The sequence below is a fragment of the Mesoplodon bidens genome (genome assembly GCF_964165515.1).
Source record: "Mesoplodon bidens genome assembly, chromosome: 7".
NCBI lineage: Eukaryota > Metazoa > Chordata > Mammalia > Artiodactyla > Ziphiidae > Mesoplodon > Mesoplodon bidens.
This window is the reverse complement of record NC_138164.1, coordinates 40696533-40708628: the sequence shown is the minus strand read 5'-3', so window position 1 is coordinate 40708628 and position 12096 is coordinate 40696533. Positions and strand designations below refer to the sequence as shown.

Genomic DNA, 12096 nt, shown 5'->3' with positions numbered 1-12096 from the left:
TTGCGTGTGTGTGTGTGTGTGCGTGTGCGCGCTGACCATCCCCGCCTTGTGGAGGAGAGTGGGGTGGGTCTCTGCTTTTCACTTTCCCTCCTGGCCTTCTTGTCTCACAGGCCACTCCTGGCCGAGGATGCTCACAGCCTCTTCTTTCTGTTCTAGGTGGAGGCAGTCATTCACCCTGGATTCCTGGCAGATTTGCTTTCCCCAGACCCACAGCTGGATCTCTTGGCCCTAGAGAAGGAGCTGGAGCAGGAGGAAGGGCTCACCCCCGAAGAAGTGAGACAGGGGAGGGAGAGGGACACTCAGGGAGCCAGGGGACCCCACGGGAGGGGGACCCCAGGTGATCCAGGGGACAGGGGAACCCAGATGACCCAGGGGAGCCAGAGGAGGGAGGGATCCCCGGTAGAACAGGGGACACAAGGGACACTCAGGAAGACCAGGGCACAGAGGGACCCCAGTGAACAGGGGAGAGGTAGGGCCCCAGAACAGGAGGGCCACATAGCGCTGTCCATCCCTCCCCTGCCTGGGACACCTGGCATGGGGAAGGGCCCGTTCTGGGGTGGGTGCAGTGCAGGGTGAAAGGAAGGAGAGGATAGGGAGCCGGGAGGGGAGGGAAGGTCACAAAGCTGGGAATCAGTTGCAGGAGAATGGCCGGACTGCCACAGTGTCTGTATTTGGATTCGAGTCCTGGGGTCGCCCGTCCCCTCCTCCCCCCCAGGGCCATTGTCCCACTGCCCAGTGCTCCTCCTCTCACACGTGTGTGTGCAGCCGTCACTGTCCTCCTCCCTCCTACCAGCTGGTGCAGAAACGACTCCTGGCCTTGAAAGAGGACGACGGTGTGCGGGCAGCCCCGAGTCACAGTGCACCCGGAATGGCCTCAAGTCCTTCTGAGTCCGACGCCGGCCAAGGTGCCCAGAGGCACGACCAAGACCCCCATCTAGGGGTCAGTGATGAAGCCTGCCCACCAGAGATTGATTCTCAGGCTCTTCATAGGCTCATGCAAACAGACACTGCCCTGTGCAGGCCCAAAGTCTTTGTTCCCTCTGGAGGACGTCAGGAGTTCTCTATATTCCGGCCCGTACGGCTCTCCCCTCCCCAGGGTCAAAGGCGCACCGGCCCTCTACTGAGATCCAGGGATGCGTCTGTTCTCAGAAAGGCCTCTCCTCTTCGGGAGGCCCGAGTGCCCAGGGAAGGGTCCAGTGAGAACGAGGAGGTGCTCCAAAGCGTCTTCATCATAGACTCTCAGCATATACTGGTGCCTTTCGGGATGTCCCTCAGTCCTGCGCATGTCTCAGCCCTGGCTTCCTCTGGAGGTTGGGGGGCCCAGAGTGTTCCCCAGTCCCCCTCCTCTCAGAGAAGAGGCCTCAGCCCAGCTCCACCAGCCGCTCCCAAGTCGAGGAAGCGGGCTCTGTGTGGACACCCAGCCGCTGCTGAGAAGCTGCCCATCCCCGGGGCTGGCCTCGGCGTCTCTGGGAGGCCAGCCTTGGCTCTGGGGCTGGCTCGCCCCTCACAGCTGAGAAAGAGAAAGCGTGACCCGTTTGACACAAAGAAGCGTGGGAAGAGGAGGAAGAAGCACTGCAGCCAGTAGGGAACAGCTGGGCTGGCCCTCCAGGGCGAGGCCCCAGGGCAGCCCCCTGGGGAGCCTAGGGGCTCCTCCTCCTCCTCCCAGTGCTGATCCTGGATGATGTGGGGGGAAGGGAGCGGGGCAGGACCACCAGGGTGGGGAGGGGGAGCGGGATTGTGGGGGGTTAGGGAGGTGGGGGAGGTGGGTGTGGCCAGGTGTGGGTGGGAGCAGGACCTTTGGAGTGATGTATGTAAATTGTGAACAAAGATCGTTTTCGTGGGAAATGCTCTCAGGCCACTGTCATCTTGTTGGTGTTGAGCTGCTCCACAGAGAGCGATCCTGAGAGGAAGGAAGGATGAGGGAGGTCACAGGAGCTCTGGGTCTACAGGTGGCCACACCTTTCCTCCACATAGACAAGGACTCCTCAGGCTGCCCCTGGGAACGCACAGCTCTCACTTTCCCCAGGGACCCCCTCATCAGCCCCTTCTCTAACGCCTGCTCGGCTAGGGGCCTTCTGGGGCATCTGTACCGTCTTCTGCATCCCTGAACCTTCTGGGGAGGCAGAGCTGCTCTTGTGCCTTTCAGCCCTCTGGACACTCACCAGTTTCTAGGATGGAGCCTGGAGACGGCCCTTGTCATTATGGAGCTTCTCTCTGCTTTCCTCATGTGGCCAGACGACGGCGCTGGGATGACCCTCCGCTCATCCAGGGTTTCCTGTGTGGGTGGCCTGACCAGAGACGAAAAGTCTTGGCCATGGGGACGGGACTGTCTGCCTCATCGTAGCGGGAGCATCCTCTAGTTCCACTGGGATTATTGCAATGTGGAGAGTGGTGGAGGCAGCTACCTCTTCATCCCAATGAGGATGCAACAAGGGGAATGGGTGTGGGGAGATTCATGGGGCACCCGTTAAAGGTGTGTATAAGGGAAAGGACAGTCGGGCCCCTTTGTGGAACTTGTGGGATTTCTGTGCAGCAGCATCTCGTTCAACTGAGGGAGGAGGACCCATGTGGCTGTGGCCGTGGGGACTGGCGTCCGGGGCCTCCGGGTCTGCAAAGACACCCCAGAGCTACTGTCCCTTCCCTTTGCACCCATGGCTGGACGTGTGTGTGTACTGGTATCAACACTGGTTTGTATCCCCATAGGAAACAGGTCCTCCTAACAAACTATGACCACGTTTCACAAGAACAGCTTGCTCACAGGGGCGGCAGGGGGTGGGAGAGGTGTCTGTGGCCCCAGATCTGAGTGGGAGCTGGGATCCATGCTGAGGAGTGTGGAGGCCTCAGTCACCGTCCTGTGGGTGTCGGCAGAGGCTTCGAATCATCAGAGCAGGGGAAATGACCCCCTCATTAGAGTGAGATGAGCAAACAATGAGGGGCAGGGAGTAGACCCCCGCTGTCTCCCAGAAGTGCCTCCCCTCCCAGTCCGCTTAGCCTCTGTCACAGCCTGTGCTGGCCCACCTCTGAAGCCCCTTCCTCCTAAAGCACTGAGATGCTCTGATCTTTTATGGACCTGCCCTGGGCCTCACCCCCCCTTCCCTGCTGGCCAAAGGCTCTTCTCCTGCTTCCGACTTCTGATTCCTTCCCCAGGACCCAGGCAGGTGTTAGGACAACAGAGATTCCCTGAACATGACCCCTACACCACCAGCATGCAAAACTGGGGCCGCAGGCTTCCACAGGTGGCATGACTCTCTGCTGGACCCTGCAAAGAGCTTGGAGAAGAAAGGGGCTCATGTCTCTCCACCTCCACAGAATCTGTAGGTCAGCCTCACAGGTCCCCCTCTGTCCAGGTGGGCAGCACATATGTGCTCCCAGCCCTCCTTGACCCTTTGTGAAAGAAAGTTTTTGCAGCTTAGTAGTCTGATATTAGTCAAGGTGTCTCAGGGCTTGTTCCTTTTGAAGCCCTACAGGAGAATCTGTTTCCTCTCCCTTTCTGTCTTCTAGAGGCTGCCTGCATTCCTTGGAATTAGTCCCTTCTTCCATCTTCAAAGTGCATCACTTTAATCTCTGCTTCCCTCATCACATGGTCTCTCCAACTCTGACTCTTCCTGTGTCCCTCCTACACAGCTCTTTGTGTTTATATATAGCCCACCCAGAAAATTTAGGATAATCTCTTCATCTCAAGATTTTTTACTTAGTCACAGCTGCAAAGTCCATTTTTCCATACAAGGTAACGTGCACATATTGTCATAGGAGGGGTTAAACACGGGCGTTTTGGGGGAACCAGAATTTACCCTCCTAGAAGGAATCCACAAGAATACCTACCATCAGCATCCACATGAATAACAGACTATGACCAAGTGGCGTTTATTCCAGGGACGCAAGCCTTGTTCAATGGTGACCACTCACCAATGTAATCTACCAGATTGAGTCTAAAGAGGAGACACGTGCTGTTACACCAGTTAACACAGAACAGGCACTGAACGAGATTCAACGCCCCTTCATATTAAAAGTGCTCAGGAAACTAGGAATAGAAGGGCACTACCTCAACCTAATAAAGAGCCTCTACAGAAAACCTACTTCTAACATCACATGAAATGGTGAAAGAATGAATGCTTTTCCCTGAGTTCAAAAACTAGGTTAGAAGGTCCACTCTTATCTTAGTTTTCAACTTAGTACTTTAGATGCTAGTCAGTGTAGTACAGCAAGAAAAGGAAAAAAGAGGCATACATATTAGAAAAGAAGAAATATAACTGTCATTCTTTACAGATGACATAATTGTCTACATAGAAAATTCCAAGGAAGGTATAAGTAGACTCATAATAAATTATAATAGCTTGCTTTAGCAGGATCTCAGAATATAAAATCAATGCATACACATTAATACACAACATTGATCAGATTTCCATATACTAGTAACAAACTGAACAACTGAAAACCAAAATTTAAAACATATTAAATAGGTTCCAGTTCAAGATGGCAACATAGGAAGATCCCGAACCCACCTCCTCCCACAAACACACCAAAGCTACAGCTACATATGGAAAAATTTCCTCTGAAGAAAACTAAAAGATGGTGGAGCAACCCCTTCACATCAGGAAAACCAGAGGGAAACCACATCAAAACAGGTAGGAAAGGCTGAGACACAATTTTGCCATAAACCCCATCCTTGGTGTGGAGACACACAATTAGGAAGGAACTCAAAACCTGGAGCTTCTTCCTGAGAGGTGAAGGGTATGGACCCCACATTGGGCACTCCAAATTTTAAGGCTGGCACCTGAGAGATGGACCCTCAAAGCATCTGACTTTGAAGACCAACAAGGCACATCCCATGAGACCCACAGGGCTGTGGTGAACTGAGGAACAGCTCTTAAAGGGCCTGTGCACAGACTCACCTGTCCCAGGGCCAAGTGTAGAAGCAGCCCTTTGAAAAGCACTCTGACTTTTGGTGAAAGAGACTCACTTCCCAATTTTAAAGCATTAATCTGAGAAACAGGGGCCTGCTGGAATACTCCCCAGGGACAGAGGCTGGCGGGTGCCATCTTCCTGCTCTCTCTCTGCCTTGATAAAACTGAAAGGTGCCATCTTTTTTCCCCTTTTTCCTTTCCTGCAGGTGACAGCTTTGTGCGCCAGCCAGCTGGCTCCTTCTTCCCTTCTCTTCCTCTGTCTTGCTATATATATATATTTTTTTCTTCTTTTCTTTTTTTTCTTTTCCCTCTTTCCCTTTATTCAAATGGTGTCATCTTTGCACTCTTCCCACCGCCTCACTCAGCCAGTAAGCATCATCTTCACACTTTCCTTCTGATGTGCTCCAGAGAGCCAGAATCTCCAAGACAGGAGATCCCATTTTTGTGGCCTCCACTCAGGGGATGCTCCTTGATCACCTGGCTCTGGAGGCCAGGAGGGATTTCTTTTCTGGGTCCCATGGGACTGTAACAATTGGAGAGACAGTTCTTGGCAGGATACCACCCCCAGGATGTACCACTACACATCAGACTGAGACACAGCCCCAGCCTTTACATGAAAAAGGCCTATTTGCTAGTAGGGACAAGACTTAAGAGCAGGCTTCAGGTTCAGCACACATCTAGAGGCTACGGATGTGCTCTCCGGGAAGGTAGGCTGGGGGTGCCATCTCTCCACCCTCACTCTGCCTTACTACAGTCCACTGCTATCTCCCAGAATGGAGCTTGTACACTTATCTGAAGCACTGTTTTCTTGTGACTGCTCCCCAGGGAACACCTTCAGATTGCTTGCTTCTGGGGCGCAGCAGGGCTTCCACTTGCAATCTCACAAGACTAAATACATTTGCATTCTTTAAAAGCTGTTACCAAGTTTTCTGGCTTCCTATCAACCTGAATCTAGGTGCTGCCTGAGATCCTCCACTTTGGGTTGCTCATTTTTCTTGGCACACCCTCAACCGCTGGGATGGTGTGCCAGGTCTATTAAAAATAAACTGCTTAGACAATCACAAAGGTTTGAGAGGCAACCAAGAGTAGACAGGGTTAAATGACAAGGTTCATCTGTCACACAGCTCTTCAAGACTGGGAGATGTGGCTATTTCACTTAATGCATAGAAACCAACACAGAGAGTCAAGCAAAATGAAGAAAGGGAGGACTATACTCCAAAAAAAGAACAAAATAAAACCTCAGGAAAAAATCTTAATGAAATGAACATAAGTAATTTACTTGATAAAGAGTTCAAAGTTATGGTCATAAAAATGCTCACTGAACTCAGAAGGAAAATGGATGAAAACAGTGAGAACTTCAACGAAGAAATAGAAGATATAAGAAAGTTCCAAATAGAAGTCACGGAACTGGAGAATGCAATAACTGAACTTAGAAATACAGTAGATGAAGCACAAGAAAGAATAGGTGAACTCAAAGACAGGTCAGAGGAACTCATCCAATCAGAGAATAAGGAAGAAAAAAGAATGAAAATAATGAATATAGCTTAAGGGATTTATGGCACATCAAATGGAATAAAATTCACCTTATAGGAAACTCCAGAAGGAGAAGAGAAAAGGGGGCAGAAAACATTTGTAGAAATAATATCTGAAAACTTTTCCTAACCTGGGGAAAGAAACAGACATCCAGATACAGGAAGCCCAGAGAGCTCCAAAGCAGATCAACCTAAAGAGATCCATACCAAGAAATATTAAAATTAAAATGTCAACGTTAAAGATAACAAGGGAATCTTAAAATCACCAAGAGAAATACAACTTGTTATATAACTTGTTATATACAACTTGTTATACAACTTGTTATATAACATCAACCTAAAAAGCTTCTACACAGAAAAATAAACAATCAACAAAATGAAAGGGCAAGCTACAGAATGGGAGAAAATATTTGCAAATCATGTACCTGATAACGTGTTAATATCCAAAATATATAAGGAACTCATACAATGGCTATATCTATATATCTATATATAGATATATAGATATAGATAGATATAGATTTTCAAACAATTCAATTAAAACTTGGGCAGAAGAACTGAATAAAAAATTTTCCAATGAAGACATCCAGATCACCAGCAGGTTCATGAAAAGATGCTCTACATCACTAATCACCAGGGAAATGCAAATCAAAACTACAACGAGATATCACCTCAAAGAGACTAAGAGGTAACAAATGTTGACAAGGATGCAGAAAAGGAAACCCTTGTGCACTGTTGGTGGGAATGTAAATTGGTACAGCCGCTATGGTAAACAATATGGAGTCTCCTCAAAAAATTAAAAAGAAAACTACCATACATTAGCAATCCTATATATCCAAAGAAAATGAAATAACTATTTCAAAGAGATATCTGCACTCGCACGTTCATTGCAGCATTATTCACAATTGCCGAGAGATGGAAACAACCAAAGTGTCCATACATGGATAAATGGATATAGAAGATGTGGTATGTACATAGATGGAATATTATTCAGCCATGAAAAAGAAGAAAATCCTGCCACTTGCAACAACATTTATGGATCCTTGGGGCATTATGATGAGTGAAATAAGTCAGAGAGAGAAAAATAAATACTGTATGATGTAACTAAATTGTAGACTCTAAAACAGCCAAACCCAGAGAAACAGAGAATAGAATGGTTGTTGCTAGGGGTTGGGGTTGGGGGAAATGGAGAGATGTTGACCAAAGGGTAAAATATCCAGTTAGCACATGAATTTCTGGGAATCTAATCTACAGCATGGTGATTGCAGTTAACAGAACTGTATTATATACTTGAAAGTTGCTAAGAGAGATCTTAAATGTTCTCACCAAAAAAAATGCTATTTATGCGAGGTAACGGAGGTGTGTTAACTAGCTCCACTGTGGTAATCATTTCACAACATGTAACATACCAACAGGTTGTACACCTTAAACTTACACAATGCTATATGTCAATTACATCTCAATAAAGTTAGAAAAAATACAGAAAACAGACTGTTGCATAACATTCAAGCAAAAATACTAGTTTGGGACTGCTTTTTCTTGAATTTAGTCATTGTTCCTTCTTGAATCTGTTTTCTATCACATGATAGCAGACTCATACAGGCAGCTTACTTCTGATCAGGCGCAGCCAAAAAGAAGCAACTGATGGTATATGGAAGTTTAGGGATAAGCTATGAGATTTCTCCCTTTCTTCCTCTACTTTGTGAAGATTCTCCAGCAGCAACTGTGTAACTTCCACGGCTCCAACTCCAATGAGACAGAACTGCTATGGTCTGACATTGATGATCATTTAACCTGGCCCTGGACGCCTTTACAACCCTCTCCTTAACTTTGCCTTTCCAGCATAGGGGTACAAGTAAATTCCTATTCCTACTAATCACTCCATTATCTAGGTGGCCCTTCTTTACTTCTCAGAAGTTTCATCACTGGTGTTCTTAATACCCTGTATTAAATTTATTTGCAAAGACTTGAAACAATTTCTATTTTATTTGTTATGGGCAAATACAGTCTAATAAAATTTCCAAATATTAAAAAAATTAGAAGACACATGAAATCTCAAAATGGGGAAATGTTAGCCACGTTTAGGAAGAAAATGTACTAATATTATTGGAGGAGAGAATTCAGGAATTGGAAGATAACACTAATGAGTTTGGAAGGTATAAGACTGTGGAGAAGTTTGAATGGTGGGCTTCATGCCACAGGAAATAGGGAGTGATTCAAAGTTCTATAAAGATTGTGCTCACTTCAGCAGCACATATACAAAGTTTTATAAGATTAATCTGAAAGTGGTAGGCAGTTTGGAGTATGTGATGGAGTGATGTCAAAGAAAAATTGCACCAGATGGTTAAACAGGCAAGGAGTACTTTACTCAAGATGATTCTGTAATAGGGGAGAGACACTGAACTCCGTTCTGCTGAAACAAAAGGCATGGAAGTTTTTAGATGCCAGGATGAGCTGTAGGAAAAATAGTAGAGGATGCTGGGGAAGAGGTTGGTCAATATAATTAGACCATCTCTGTTTGCTTTGGCTCTTATCAAAGTTAGGCTCCTATACTCCCCACAGAGACTGGGAACTAGGGGCAATACCTTTCTTGAAGGTTATATTTCAAAGAGCTGACTCCCAGGTCCTTGAGAAAGACATTTCTGGGTTGGAAAATTATCAAGTGACTAGGAGAAAATTTACATCTCAAAGGGGCAGAGAAAGAATTTATAATTTCAAGCTTCTTAAAGTAAATGTTTTCAGAAAAGGGAGGTTAGGGGCCTATGGTAAAGAAAAATCCTGTCTGAAGTTTAGCCAAACTGAGGGACACATTAAGGCCATCTTGATCAGTAGTTAAAATTAGCATTACCTTCAGGAAGGTTATTTTATAAAGAAAAGCAATGCTTTAGGAACTTTCTCAGAAGAATCAAAAGTAACTGTCTGCTAGTTAGATACAGGTCAGGAATAATGAGAAAGGGCAGTTACAAAGTAAACTCAACTAATGTTCTCTGTGTTGTAGCTTTAATAAAGATGAAATAAGTAGAAAAAAAATAATCCATTGGTACACGGTGAGAGCCAATTGGATGGATTGCCCAATTAGAAATACTTCTTTATTTTCTAGTCATTATCAGTCAAGGATTAACAAACCTACTGTTATTAGATATACTTCTGTCTAGGGATTGAGAAATATCAATTATTTAAACTTAATCACTACTTTATTTCTGTGAGATTTTTAAAAATATACTTTGGGGAAAAGTAATGGAAGAGTGATATAGCACTAAAACATTCAAGTGAATGACATAATAAGATCCTATCTTTCTCAATTTAAGGAGAAAAAAAGGGAGGGCAAAAGAAATGGGCAGAAAGTAAGTTTACCAACCAGTCATTGTGTCAAGTGTTTTCATATATTTATCTAATTTAATACTCACAAAACAATGAGACATAAGGAAGATATTTATCCCATTCCATAGATGAAACTCTATTTACAAAGTAATATATCAACCATTTGTAGAGCTGACCCTTGAATTTAAGGCCTTACGTCTGTGGAAATGCAAGAGCCAAACCCTGCTAATACAAGGTGCTTAGAAGAGGTAGACTTCAGTGAGCAGGAAAATTAGAGCATGCGTGAACTGATGACAAGTTTTGCTGATCTAGTAGCTTTGTGAGATTTGTCTAGATTCAAAGGCCCTTGCTCTACTAAACCATCAAATTAGAGGTGGTCTCCTTCTGAAACAACCAATATTTGCAGAGCTATTCAGACTTTGGGTCATGGTATTTTTTCAAGGATTAACTATTATCACTGGCTTTTCAAATTTTAACTTTAGAAAGTCCTTGCTTTTGTTGGAAGCAATGTTACATTTTGATGCAGTTGTTTGCAGGGATGAAACTTGGTCGCCCTCTGGAGGCTATTCTCAGGTCCGACTAGCATACCTTAATTTTGAGAAAGAAGTCAGGTCTTAACAATTTAACAAGTCATTTTAAATGTGTGGAAATTATGTATATACATTATACTTTTTTAGAAGTTACAAAACATTGAGTTCAAAATGCTCAAAATATTTTAAAATGCTGAATTAAACGATTTATGGCATAGCATGTTTTGAATTCCTGTTCTCCCTTTGGAAATGGAGATGGTCATCATTCTCCTTTTATCACGCAATATCTATACTGGGACTAAAACCGTTATTTTTTCCTCCCCTATTATAGGAACACATGGGCAATTAGTTCTATAAAATGAATAATAAAACATATGACACAATACTATACACTCAATTACTACCAAGATCTTCCATTTTAAGTTTTAAAAAAAAATCTCTAAATTTCCAATTAAAAAATTTTTTTTTCTTTCTCTCAGAGATAAAACATCAGAGCTTACAAGAACCCTTAAAAACAGAATGGCTCAAAGGATAAAAATGTTTTGCTCCCTAGTTCATTCTTGTTCAGTTTTCTTGTAGAAGGTGTATTATACCAGTTAGTGTAAATTATACAAGCAAAGTTCTTGCCATATATTGGTGACAGCTTTTCTACATAAAGTAAGCAGTTAAGGGGCTTCCCTGGTGGCGCAGTGGTTAAGAATCCACCTGCCAATGCAGGGGACACGGGTTCCAGCCCTGGTTCCCGAAGATCCCACATGCCGCGGAGCAACTAAGCCCATGTGCTGCAACTACTGAGCCTGCGCTCTAGAGTCCGTGTGCCACAACTATTGAGCCTGCGCTCTAGAACCCATGCGCCACAACTACTGAAGCCCGTGCACCTAGAGCCCATGCTCCGCAACGAGAAGCCACCGTGATGAGAAGCCCGCACACTGCAACAAAGAGTAGCCCCCACTCTCCGCAACTAGAGAAAGCTCGCGTGCAGCAACGAAGACCCAACACAGAGCCAAAAATAATAAATAAATAATTTTTTTTTAAAAAAAGTAAGCAGTTATGAGCTGCTATAAACCTACTGTTTCTTTACTTGATTTAAATGAATTTAATTCTTTAAATAACTGAGCAAGTAGAGAATTTAGACTCAGCCATTATTAGAGGTACCTTATACAACCAAAGTGGTATAAAAACCCTGTAACATGAAAGTGTTGTGGAGGTCCTTCTGGTCTTCTGAGACCGGGACACCTGTACCTTTATGTCCCATTTATAAATGCTCCTCTATAATGTTTGGGATGCTGAAATATTTGATGAGATAGATACCTCATGCCTATTACATGCCTTCCCTATATCTCTCTCAACTACATCCCTCTAATGAGTTGGTGCAGCTCCAAGGCTCTATCCAGTAACAAGGTAGTGTCAGGCAGTGCTTGTTGTACTCACTGGCTTTTCATCCTCCAACTGCCTTGTAATCTCCTCCTTCACACCTTGAGGCTTAGAAATGGCATATTTCCTGAGGAAGAGGTTTCTAGGGAGTCCTGTATACTTGCTTGAAATGGGGACAGAAGGATGGAGGAACAGAAGGGAAGATACACGGAAGATGAACGGATTTTTTTTAATATAAATTTTTCTGCCATAAAAACTACAGGTACCAAGCAAAGCAATCAGGGAAATATATATTCATGCATTAATTTACCACTTACAACGATGAGTAGATAGAGGACATTAGATAGATTAAGGAAGTATCTAGGAGGTAAAATGGATAAGATTGATAATGGATAGGATATAGTGGCTGATGCGAGAGGTTGAACTCAAAGATTA

The 12096-nt window shown here is 44.7% G+C and overlaps 1 long non-coding RNA gene across 1 annotated transcript in view; it reads right to left on the bottom strand.

Annotated features, from left to right (window-relative positions):
• Positions 1 to 2131: 2131 nt before the first annotated feature.
• LOC308621111 overlaps positions 2132 to 12096 on the bottom strand; it is a 57490-nt gene continuing 47525 nt past the window's right edge. The window contains exon 3 of the long non-coding RNA XR_014016405.1: positions 2132 to 2288. This is a non-coding gene — a long non-coding RNA (uncharacterized lncRNA). The remainder of the gene's footprint in view (positions 2289 to 12096) is intronic.